Genomic DNA, 12535 nt, shown 5'->3' with positions numbered 1-12535 from the left:
CCCCCCCCCTTTGAGAACGACAACTACAGTAGTGCTATCCTCTGATTCAACTCTTAGAAAGAAAATGGTTAAGTCTATTTTCAAAGATGTCATAACAGCTTCATACTGACACAGATGAAGTAAGCCAACCACTGGCTGAATCACATCTTAGCCGACTGTTGTTGTGATATAAGTAAAACAGAATCAGAGTATGGTTACAGGTTACAATGTTACTAACCGAAAAGTCCACATAAATGCTATATCATTTAGGTGAATCTTGGTTTATTCCAGCTGTCTTATATTGACTATTGGACACTGGTAAAGTATAGTGGATTTGAATTAAGGTTAACAGCAGTAAACACTTGTTGCTGGAGTTTCCTTTGTAGTTTTGCACAATACTGACATACTGAGGACACAGGGACATTGAAAGCTTTGATGACAAAGCTGGGGCTGTTACTGCCCCCTGCAAATTATATTTTTCTTATTATTTAGGCTTCATCTTGCACATAAATGTCAAGATTAATGGCCTAAACCTTCTTCCTCTTCCTTCCTTTCTTTATAGCCCAAGTTAATTCACTCTGTGAAGTTTGTGTGTTGTGTGTTTAACATTTAACAGGAAGAGCGCCCATATACAGTATTTAATACTCTTTGTACTTCACATAAAAAGTTTGATCTTCTCTTCTTCCTCTGCATTGCAAATGAGAGGAAAAAGACTTAGTGGTGCTGAATGGTAACCTCAAACTACCACAGAAGGTCATGGTCAGTGCCTCTCTTTGAAATATCACAAGGCTTCTTTCATAAACAAAACGTGTCTGGGTGTATATGGGAGGGGTTATTGAGCTAGTAAATAGACTCTGCTCTTATCTTTGTTCAAATAGTGCGGAAAGGGAAAGACAGTGAGCACACAAAAGGGAGAAATGAGAGTGGAAACAAAGCCAGGTACAAGATAATGACAAGGTCAAGTGTGCACTCAATGGCTTAGTTCAGTCAGAGAGAGATAAGGCCCAGCCCGCTGACAAGGTGTGTGCAGGAGAGAGGAAGGGGAGGTCAGGTAAAGGTCTGGGGATGTGTCTTACAGTCTAAAACTTCGCATGAGCTTCTTTCAGTAGGATTGCCAGCTCTGCAGCACCACCTGCTGGAGAAATGGGCACACACAGCTGACAAGTGAAGGATTTTAGTGACTACAGTTCCAGCTAAGATGACTTACATTTACCTAAAGAAATGTATCAGTACCAGACACAGGTATATAATTCTTTATGTCAATAGAAAAGAAAAAAGGTGATCACTGCCTGTTATATATTATGATTTGTCTGATTCCAGTTTTGTATAATGATGACACTTAAAATTTTCCAACCAAAGACAATGTGGGCTTTGAAGGGCACGCAGCCAACACATCATCAGCTATTTTCCTGGAGCAGCTCCAACAATAACCAACAGTTGGACTGGAAGAATTCTTGTTTCGCTTTGATGTTTAAGTTTCCCCTGTTTCTGAGCGGTGCATCACAGACTGAGTGAAATTTAAAAAGGCACAGAGCTCCCCATCTGAAAATGAGCATGACATTAACCATGATTTCAAATGACAACAAATAAAGTGTGAAAGGGCTACATGCTCGCAACTTCCTTTCACAGAGCATAAAGGATAGGATTAGTTGAAGGCTATCTCTGATGTGTCACTCATCTCCAGGAGAGAGGAGAACACAAGATAAAACATCTTTTGGTGGACGAGCAAAGCCAGAGAGGAGAAAGAGAGATGCTTCAGTAGATATATGATACAACTGATCCCGACGCTGACCCTAATCCTGATCTGGAATTCTGATCTCATGCCTGGATAAAGGGATAAAAAGCGGGCAGGTTGGGGGGAGTCACACAAAAAGAGAGACCTTGGACAGATACTCAGAGGTGGGCTGGGTCAGTGGGACATCAGGCAGCACTTTGACCATACTGCGCCTTGAAGTTGTGAGGGGCGTAGGGTCTGTTAAGTCTCATCCAACACACCCAGGCTTAGGGTGTGCACTGAGAGGAGGCACAAGAGAGAGGGATTGAAGTGAACTACAGGGAGCAGCCTGGCTATGCTGTTTTGACTGATAAAGAGGAGAGTCAGCGGCTCTTCGCTCTCCTTCGTTTGCCTGTGTTTGAGACTACAGAGTAGTCTGGTGGGGAAAAAAGGAAATGATTTTGTTTTATTGATTGCATATATGAAAGCCACATGTAAATGGAAATGTAAACAAACAAGGGTAGGCCATACGGTGCTTCTTACAGGGAAAAGATGGTGGAGTGCACTTTAAGAACATATCTATATAAGCTGGCTAAAATATGACTGAAGATCATGTTTTGACAATACACAAGTGAAAAGCTTTAAAGTGAGCCGAGAGGCACTCAATAAAGGTATTAAAAACAAGAAGGAATTTGTATGAATATGTAAGAAAACTTTTAAAGAGGCTAATAGCTAAAAGCTATTGCTGGTTATCAGCAATAGCTAGCTAAAACGGTTTAACGGCAATGCTAAACTCTTTGATAAAAGCAACGGGCAATGCTTAAAAAGAAGAGGTAAAGGTAATGGATAAATGCTGGAAATAGCTAGAAAAAGACATAAAAATGTAAAAAATTGTTACCTTAATGTTGGTGAAACTGCTAAGATAGTAGTTCATGGTGTTAGCTGCTAAAGGTTAATGGAAGGGTAGCGATTTTAAACAATAAAGGTGGTTTCCATATAGAAGTAGCCTATATGAATTAAGGCACATGTCGGTTTCTTGAAAGAGTTGGGCAACAACGATTTGATGGGAAATTAGACATTTAAAATACATAAGTCTTCAAGAGAAATGTTGGTTTATGTTTAATTATTGGTTAGGACTTTCTGACATACCAAATTACTCATTAAGATAATATTGGTTTAACTCATCTGTTTTACAGTAATAGAAAAACAATTTTAATTAAGCAGATGTTGCCATCTAGTGGCGACACCATTTCTGCAACTAATGCAGGTAATGTAAATACCAGAAATATTTGTCTATAAAAGTCCAGTTCCAAAAACGACCATGAAACAGTTTAATTCCAGGAAAAGCCAGTGTTAGGTTGGAGATGGAAGCTCACACAAATGCACACAAAATCCCTGCCTGAGCCTCTACTCTGTGTGTTTAGGATTAATTGGCCATAGCAGGGGCCCTGATGGAGGGGGAGCCAAGCGTAGAGAACATGGCTGGCCCTCTCTCTATCAATCAGAGAACTCTTCTTCTACCCAAACCAAATTGACCTGCCGATGCACTGGCCACGTCCGGGCTCTATGTGGAAATAAATCACACTGAATCAGAGGTAGGTACCTGTCAGCTCCACTGAATGTACCATTTCTCCCTGTGCTCTCCCTGGATGCAAAGATGTGTCTCTCTGTGTGGCTCGCTGCCTCACAAACAGCAGACTGAACAGCTGACTGAACCGCACACGCAGACAATTATGGAAAGAGCTCGTATTTTATGTACGAATGCTGTAGCTGAGTTTTTCTTGTTTGATCAGATGTACATTTATTTTGTGGCAAATAGATTTAATCCCCTGGCATGGTCATCCATCGATGCACTCACAGCTTTAATAATCTTACACTGTGGAACAGAAGAGGTTGAGGATAAGGGTGAAGGGAACGTTTATGATCAAACTGTAATCTCCTTTCCTTGAGAATAAATGTTCTGACATTTGTCAAGCTGGCAGCGGTGCACAGCTGTCAATATGCCCTTGCGTCAGTGCTGACACACCAATTCTGAGCAAACTTATTGAGCTTGACAAATATGCAAAGCGGGAGTCTAATTTTAATTAGAAATACCGATAACAGCATGGACCCGATGGTGTTACACGGCTCTCCTCATCCTTCAGCTGCCCCATTATCCCCCAGTTGTAAAGTCTCTTCCAGTGGCTCTTAGCTCCAGGAAATGTAGCATCATGAGCAATGGTGTGAGGGAGATAATATGAGGAAGGGCTGGCACTAAATCTTAGTTCCGCTCATCTCCTCATCCTCTGGTTCACCTAGGCAGCTGGCAGACAGATGACTCAGTGCGTGGTCCGGGCTGCATCTCTGTTCCCGGGTCATCCATTGCTCCCGGAGTGATAAGTGGCTCTGTCCTGGTGCTGCTCGTCTGGTGCATACACAGTCAATCACTGAGTGGAGCCACAGTACAACGGCCGCCCATGGAGGACAGCAGAGCAATAACAAAACTCAAGGTGACATCTGTATCACCTGAAGTGATGAAAGAAATTCCGACTCTAGGTCCAAAAGGATTGCTTCCACTTTTGGCACTGTAACTGAGCATGTGTAGTTTTCTTTGGTAGCTTGTTATGTGACCTAAAGAGATTCAAATTCTGTGATTCTCAGAGAGTACACACTGTTCAGTTATGGAAAGTTGTTACCTTAAGGCAAAGTTAGGGGCTAATGATGACTTTTATCATATGCAGGCTCCTGCTGATGTCTGAAGCCTACAGCAGCAGTGAATGTGGTTTGTGGCGGTCATATTTACTGACAAATTAACAGGTGAAATATGATTTCAAATTCTTTTCACATTTGAGGTGTCTTAAGTTAATTGCAGCCATTCAAGTTTTATTTGTAGATAGCTCTAGTAGATGAAGATGAAGGCCTCTGTCTGGGCACAAGAAGGAGATTTTGTGCTTCATGACTGAAATTTTAACCCGAGGCGCCCTGAGGGTTTCCCAGAGCTGAACTGTTTTATCTGTGCAAAGCACACTTACTCTCGCCTCACAGTAACTACAAGACCTTAGAACATGACTTTTCTGAACAACTGCACATCCATTATTATTTTGATCTCCTGTTGGTTGATTTATTTAGATTTTTTTGCTATATTTCTAGTCAGCTTTAGACAGAACCAGGATATCTATTTCCCCAGTCTGAAGTCTTAAGTTAAGCTATGCTAACTCGGGGTAGCATCAGTCACTGCAAGAAAGTCAAAAAGACCATTTCTCATCTTATTTAGCTTTTTCGTCAGTGAACATGGCCCCTTTCTATATGATCAGTATTTTTATTGAACTTTGTGTGGATTCTCTCTGGGATTCCCCTTGCTAGAGACATGTGCAGCTCCTTAACACTAGAAGATGCTTTGAGTAAAAAAAAGCACATATCTGCCCAATCCTCAGTGACAGGCGCACACACACACACATTCATAATAAGAGATAAAGGACTGCAGTCCAGCTTTATGTCCCTGCTGCAAGCCCACCCAGCACCAAGCAGCGAGTTGCAGCATCCAAGCACTAGATGGCAGCACAGCTGCACCGCTGCAGCTTTTCTGATTGAATATTTAGTCATTCACGCATTTCACCTGATCATTTGTATGACACAGCATGATTAAATATCCCAAAATGTCATATCTCCTCGTTCACTTCCTGTTGACATGTTGCCTGTTCTAGAACTTCTTATGTGCACACCATCGTCTCCAGGAAGAAGAAGAAAAAAAATCTAATAACATGGCTGACTAACTGCTCAGACTGCATGTCATGCTGTTGTGAGTTAGCTTGAAAAGAAATATACATAAATTAAAGTTGAGCTCTGACATCCACTCGTTGGCCTTTTCCTAAACCACCCTCTGGAAATGAAAAAAGTTCTCCGACTTCTGGAAGAGAATATTCTTGCTAATCCTCTGGACCTGATCACGCTTTGCCAGGTAATTCCTAGAACCTGGCACTCTATCAGTGAAAGGAAATTGGGCTTAAGATGTGCAGCCCCCTCTGGTCTTTCAGAGTGTCTTTAAGAATGTTGAAGGGAAGACTTGTAAGTTCAATATTTACAGTCTGCTGTACTTGTACTGATTTTAGACAGCTATGCCCGTTTACGTCAGTGAATTAAATCTAAACCGAAACAAATACATGTGTACGTCTCAGATCTAATTAAGGGGTATTGTTCAGAAAAGGAAAGCAAACTGCATCTGTACTTTAATCACACATCATTTCTGAGGATTTTCTTGCTTCCAGTACTCCAAGAACCCAATGAGCGTGTCTGACCATATTGTGGTTGTAAAACATACTTTCCTACTCAGAGACTCCTGCCCATCATGATTCATTCCATCATGACTGACTGTGCTCCCCAGAGCATGAGAGAGAAGCTTATCATCTGTCTCCTCCTCATTTCATGCCCTGTAGCAGGCAGCCTTCACTATGGAACCAACCCAGGATGTAGCCATCACTGACACACCTTAATTGCTACACAGGAAACTTTCAGGAGAAGCAGTGAGCGCACATCTAATCATGATATTCAAAAAAGAAAAAAAGTTTGGGGTGTGATATTGCCACAAAAATGTAACCTTTCCACTGCTGCAGTTTCAGGATAAGGTGAGCCGGCTGCAACCCTAAAATGTGCTGGAAGCTGAGATAACCTATCCAATATCAGCAACTAATGAGGCAGAAAGAGGAGCTGGAGCAGACAGACACTATGATTCCACCTCCATACGTTTTCATGTGCAAGATAAGCTTTGTCAGAGGTCAGATACTGTGTGGTAGTTTGACCAATTTCCAGCACTATTTCTGCCAATGGCTGTCGATTTGATGGCAGCGTGGATTGCCAGCCGTGGTGAACGAGCAGCTGCAGTGCTTTTGGCCCACAGGGGAAATCTGTTTGGGCTGGCCGGAGTTGAACAGCTGAGTACTTTTACTCGTGGTGAGAAGATTGCTCTCATGTTTTATTGAATGTTGCCTCCGGCACTTCTCATCCTTGACAATCTGATTCTCTGAAGGTCCACCTCATGACCTTAATGTTCAACCAATGGGGTGTTGCAGTTCAGTCACGTTGACCCCTCCATCAACCTCATCAGCCTCATCGGTCCTTTGGGTGGCATTTATGGGCCACTCTCCAGCTGGATTAATATCTTTGCAGCACACCTGCGTTGTACTTAATTGTCCTTGCACCTATATAACCTGTCATGTTTGCCCTTTCGTTCACTCTTACCATTACAGGCATCACTTTATCATCAAGTCTTGCTTCTCTGTTACTGTTAAAGTGCACAGCCAACAATCTCCTCATACTGAGTATGTACATGTGCTTTTGGCAAACATTAAATTTAGGTCAAGGCCCTCTCATCCTGCCAGCATCAGATAGAAGAGTCTGTCTAGTCCCCTTGTCTGACCTCTACAGCTGTCACACGAACTGTATTGTAGTGACTATTTAATCCACTATAGCTGTCATGGAGCCAGTGATGCTGCCATAAAGAACAACCTTGTTCCTTTATAATCCATTATATTATTCTTGGAAGTTTTCCTTTACATCGGAAAACACTGAAAAGGTCTTTCCAGGCATTTCTGTATTATAAATGTGTCAGTGCTGTTTGTGTTTTTGGCACAACAGGCACAGAGGAACCAAGAAGAATGTGCAAGAGGAGAGGATAAAATACCAGACCACTTGAAAATTGGCTTAATTCAGCTTGCTATAAACATAAACAATGCAACGGCAGATGTTGCTGCCCCGGTAACAATGTGGTGGCTGCATTGAAGCACATGATTCAACTGGGAGATAATGGTGCTGACAAAATGCAATCTGGTTACAACCATAAATAAGTTTTATTATGTAAGTGGTAGAAGTTAAAATCAAACAAAGAAAAAGAAAACAATGTCCCACACGTGCTTTGCTTTACATTCCTCTCTGCAGAGTTTGCAAAGTAAGGTTAAGAAATGGACCAAACCACTTTGAGGCGTATGAGGGTGAGCTCATTTTTCTAAATATAAAAATCTATTGTTTTGCATCTACAAATGCACAAGAGCATTCAGCTTAATTTTAAATTATTTAACATTCTACAGTTAAATTTACAATGACGCACGAAGGACAACAACTCTGTTTTCCCCCCAGAAAAAACAATCAAACAAAAAATGGTATATTTAATGATGCTGGCAGAAATGTCTGTGTTCAACATTAAAGTTTAACTTATTGAGTTTGTGTGCTAATATTTAGCAGCGACTCAGACATCAAAGTACTGCCACCTTTGAATTGCCCCTGTGAGACTGCTGGAGGAGACATGACAGTAGGACAGTAGTTCAGTCTAAACAGCAACACATTCAAAAGCAAATATCAATTTCATTGTTTCACAAAATATCCAGGATTCTCCAAAGAAAACTTCCCATACAGTTAGTTTTGGAAACATGAACTGTACTAGGAAATGACCTGGCACAGTTTATGGAGCCGTGCTGCAAAAAATGACAATAAATGATAGATGAATGAGACAAAAGAGTGGATGGTGATGTATCTTTTATGAGGTAGGCAGCTTAATTAAAGGCCCGATTATTGCATCAGTGATTTTTATTTACTCAACAACCTCCTTGCTTACTCCATTACTAAACAGGAAACAAATGATCCCATTACTAAAAGACAAATAGTTTCCAACTAATGAACTTTGTAGCTGTGTGATATTTGCTTAAAATGTGTCTTCTTTTGACTTTAACAGGGAAGCAAACCTTTAGAAGTCAAGACTTTTTGGTTGCTTTATGTTGTTATCGCTAAGACATCTCTCTGACTGCTAAGATGGCCTCCAGCAAAGATATCAAAGTCCCCTCATTAGCGAAGGAGCAAAGCAAATATAACAAGGAAGAAATGTTTGCATCGCAGTGAGAAGCAGCCAAACATCTGGGTTCTGTGCTATTTTAGACAGCTGTGAGATGGCACAGGAAAGTGACATCAGTTTTTTTCCCCTTTTTTCTTTTTGTCTCGGTTGAGTGATCCTCGTGATCCTCTGCTTTCACAGAACCACCGCCACGAGCTTGAGAACAAAATGAAAACTGAAAAAGACGGTTTGATCGTTCAGAGTGTTTGTGCTTGAATCATTTCCGATGATTGTGACGGGATTTCTCCCTTTGGATCACTTCAGGAGGTCAGGAAACAATATGGCAGTGTAGAAATGTGCCACAGATCTCAATCATACAGTCGAGTCACTTTTTTTTCCTATCAGGGATGTGAGTCTGTTTCAGTCAAACAGCAAACAGTCCTTAGCCGCTTCATACATTTCTTTTTGTTTGTTTGTTATTAGCTGAAACCTGAAAAACTTGATCCAATCGTCAAGCGTGACAGCCAATTTTTATGTAAAGCGCCTGCTGTCACTGTGTTAACACTGTTTGCATATGTGCACATTGTGTGTGTGAGTGCTAAAGCATGCACTGGCTGTTTGGAATATTGCAGTGCCCTGTCCTGCCTGCCTGCCTTGGTGCGCTTGATTTCTCTGTTGTGGTGGGATTACTCTGGGGATTAGCAGGATACTGGCAGCACCCATCGATGGGGCAGAGATGACAGTTCCCATCATGTAGTCTTCCCGCTTCAACCCGTTGCTACTCCCCGGACTTAAAGCGGCACAAACAGCAGATTACATGAGTACGACAGCAGGGGAAGAAGTCACACATCACACAGCGGAGATTAGGCTGAACAAACCCGTCTTCGGCTGCCTGGAGGTATTCAACCCAAACATGGAGAGCTGTCTCTCATGGCCCAGTTTGGGCTAGATTAGGAAGCTGCAGACAGCATTTTCCCTGCAAAAGACTTTGAGAAAAAACCCAACCCGCACTGATGTGTGCTGTTCAAATAAAGCAGTGGTCCAAATATAAAATTGCAAATCACAAATCTATTCAAGACCATTGACTATAGGCCATTCATATTTGTGTTGCTGTCATTAAAGCTGAATAATCATTTGCATAGCCATGTTTTTCCAGCTACCTCTGGGTGACACTGCAGAGCTAAACTGTGTGCCTCTAGGACCCTGGGGGTTGACGAACGATCAGGCTTCTGGGCATATTTGAGCACATCTGAGCTTGTGTTTGCTCAGGTCTCTGCGTTGTACCTCATAACTTTTACACATTTGTCATTAATGTTTGGAGAGACGCAGCTTGTGTGGGAGTGCAGCGGAAACTATACATGCATGTCACAGCAACAAAAGCCTCCAGTCATCTCCCGTCTGTTAAGGACATGCAGATGCCATTTTTGTTGTCATTTAACAGGACAAATCCTCCGGCAAATTAAGGATTTGCCTGTGGGTTTTTATAAAAAATAAAATGCATTGTCGAATATAATGGGAACATGTGCTTTAGTGGTTGTTAGTCACTGAAGGTTTTGAAGGTTTGCTGTATGGGATGAAAAAGTGTGGCTTTACAGAACCCACTCTGTGTGGGAGTATCCCTAACTGTAGTCACGTGACGAGATGACGTGAGTGACACAGTTTTAAGAAGACTGAAGCATAGGTGGGTGTAGTTTGACTTGTCAGATTTTCATTCCTGCTCTTATTCAAATTACACTGACATTTTAGAGAACGGCTTGTTCCTGTGTTCAGTTATAGCCACAGCCACCTGCAAAAAGCCCAAGGTCTCTGCTGAACAGCCCCCAACCTGCTTCCTGCTGAGTAGGAAAATGATCTCTTTTCTGCATCTAAAAAAAAAGAAATAAATAATGAGTTATTAAAAATCAACATGTTGCCAGTTTTCTTTGGACTAATTAAACACCTCAGCAGATTGAATAACGAGCTCTGTCTGCAAAGGTGTTGATTTATCTGATGAGAAATGTGAGAAATGTCAACACTTGTTAACTCAAAATAACTGTCAATTAGTCAAAACTTATCAACACCGCAGAGCTTGCATGAAAGCCAACTTTGAAGCTAGTTGTGGCCAAGATAACTTCAGGATAAATATGGAGATCAGTCCCAGTCCCCAGCACGAGGGAACACTGGCACAGTGTTAGTACTCAGCTCTCTCAGAGTTATAACTTCTTCTCTGGATGAAATTTCTTTACAAAGGTGTTAAAGTCTCTCAATTGCAGAGAAGCTTTAACAAGTTTCTCACAAGGCCAACATTATGAAGTGTTTACAAATCCTTTATTGAAAGCAGCAAACCAATTTGTGGATGTTTTATAGAGCTGTCATCTGTAAAACATGTCTGAGTTCTCATTTTAACACTTGGCTTGTTTTTTTTTTGCTACTTTTGTGTTTCTGGAAGAAAATAACCTATACCTATTGTTTGATAATGCACCTGTTGAATACAATATATTAATTATTTTATATTATCATTATTCTTGATTTTTTTTTGTTCACGTGTATGGAAGCTGAAACTGGGCCACAGTTGTTCACATTTGAAGCTTGTTAACAGATATGCAAGTGGTGTCAATAAATCCTCTTCACAGTGGCCTTTTTCACTCGAATTATGTCAACTGAGGTGTTACTAATCACATTAATTATGGCTTTACACCTTAAAGGACAGGATGTCATTAGGAACACCTGTGGTTGCCAAGTTTTTCCGCTGCATCACAATGACTGCATTTAAATCGGTCAATGTTAACCGTTATTCACTAACAAGGAAAATATTCACTCACCAGCCACTTTATTAGCTACAACCTTGCCAGTACCCAAGTGGACCTTTCAGAAGGTCCTTAATTTTGGCACAGATTCAACAAAGTGCAAAGAAACACTCCTCACAAATTTGGTTGCTGACATGACAGCATCACACAGCTGCTGCAGATTTGTCGCCTGCACATCCACGATGAAAACGCCTGTTCTGCTACATCCCAAAGGTGCTTTGTTGCACTGAGATGTGCTGAATGTAGTAAATGGTAAATGGACTGGTACGCATATACAGTAGTACCTTTCTGCTCAATTGGAGCAATCAAAGCTCTTTCTAGTACTCAATCACACACATAATCATTCAGTGGTTTTATCTATTACTCACACACTCACACAAGACATCGAACCCCCCTCAACTCATGGTTCAATATCTTGCCCAATGATTTTTCAACACATGGACAGGAGGAGCCGGGGATCGATCCACCTTCCGATTGGTAGGCGACCAGCTCTACCACCTGAGCCACAGCCACCCTTTAATGGGCCTGTGGAAGCCATTTGAGAAATCATCACTGGACCCAAAATTGTCATGTTTAAGAAACCAGTTTGAGATGATTTGAGCTTCGTGACACAGCGCACTATCCTGCTGGAAGCAACCCTCAGCAGATGGATGCACTGAGGTCATAAAAGGCAGACTTGGTCAGCAACAATACTCAGGTAGGTGTGTTCTTTCAGCAATGGTCAGTTGATACTAAGGGGCCTCATGTGTGTCTCTAATATATATGCTCCACACCATTACACTATAACCAGCAGCCTGAACTCTTGATACAAGGCAGGATGGATTTGTGCTTTTTACACCAAAATGTGATCCTACCATCTGAATGCTGCTGAAGAAATTGAGACTTGTCAGACTAGGCGATGTTTTTCCAGCCTCTTGCTGTCCAGTTTTGGTGAGCCTTTGAATTGCAGCCTCAGTTTCCTGTTCTGAGCTGGTGCGAGTGGCATCTGGTGTGGTCTTCTGCTGCTGTAGATTATCTCCTTCAAGGTTCAAGGTGTGCATTCAGAGATGCTCTTCTGCATACTTTTGTTGTAACAAGTGGTATTTGAGTAACTGTTGCTTTGCTATCAGCTTGAATAAAGTATTTTCTCCCAGAGAACTGACGCTCACTGTATATTTTTTTTCCCTTTTTGGATCATTCTCTGTAAAACCTAGAGATGGTTGTGCAGGAAAATCCCAGTGGATCAGCAGTTTCTGAAATACTACAGATGGTAAATATATA

Source organism: Pundamilia nyererei, unplaced genomic scaffold, assembly GCF_000239375.1.
Source record: "Pundamilia nyererei isolate P.nyererei 1_Seehausen unplaced genomic scaffold, PunNye1.0 scaffold00033, whole genome shotgun sequence".
NCBI classification, from domain to species: domain Eukaryota; kingdom Metazoa; phylum Chordata; class Actinopteri; order Cichliformes; family Cichlidae; genus Pundamilia; species Pundamilia nyererei.
This window is presented reverse-complemented; position numbering follows the sequence as displayed.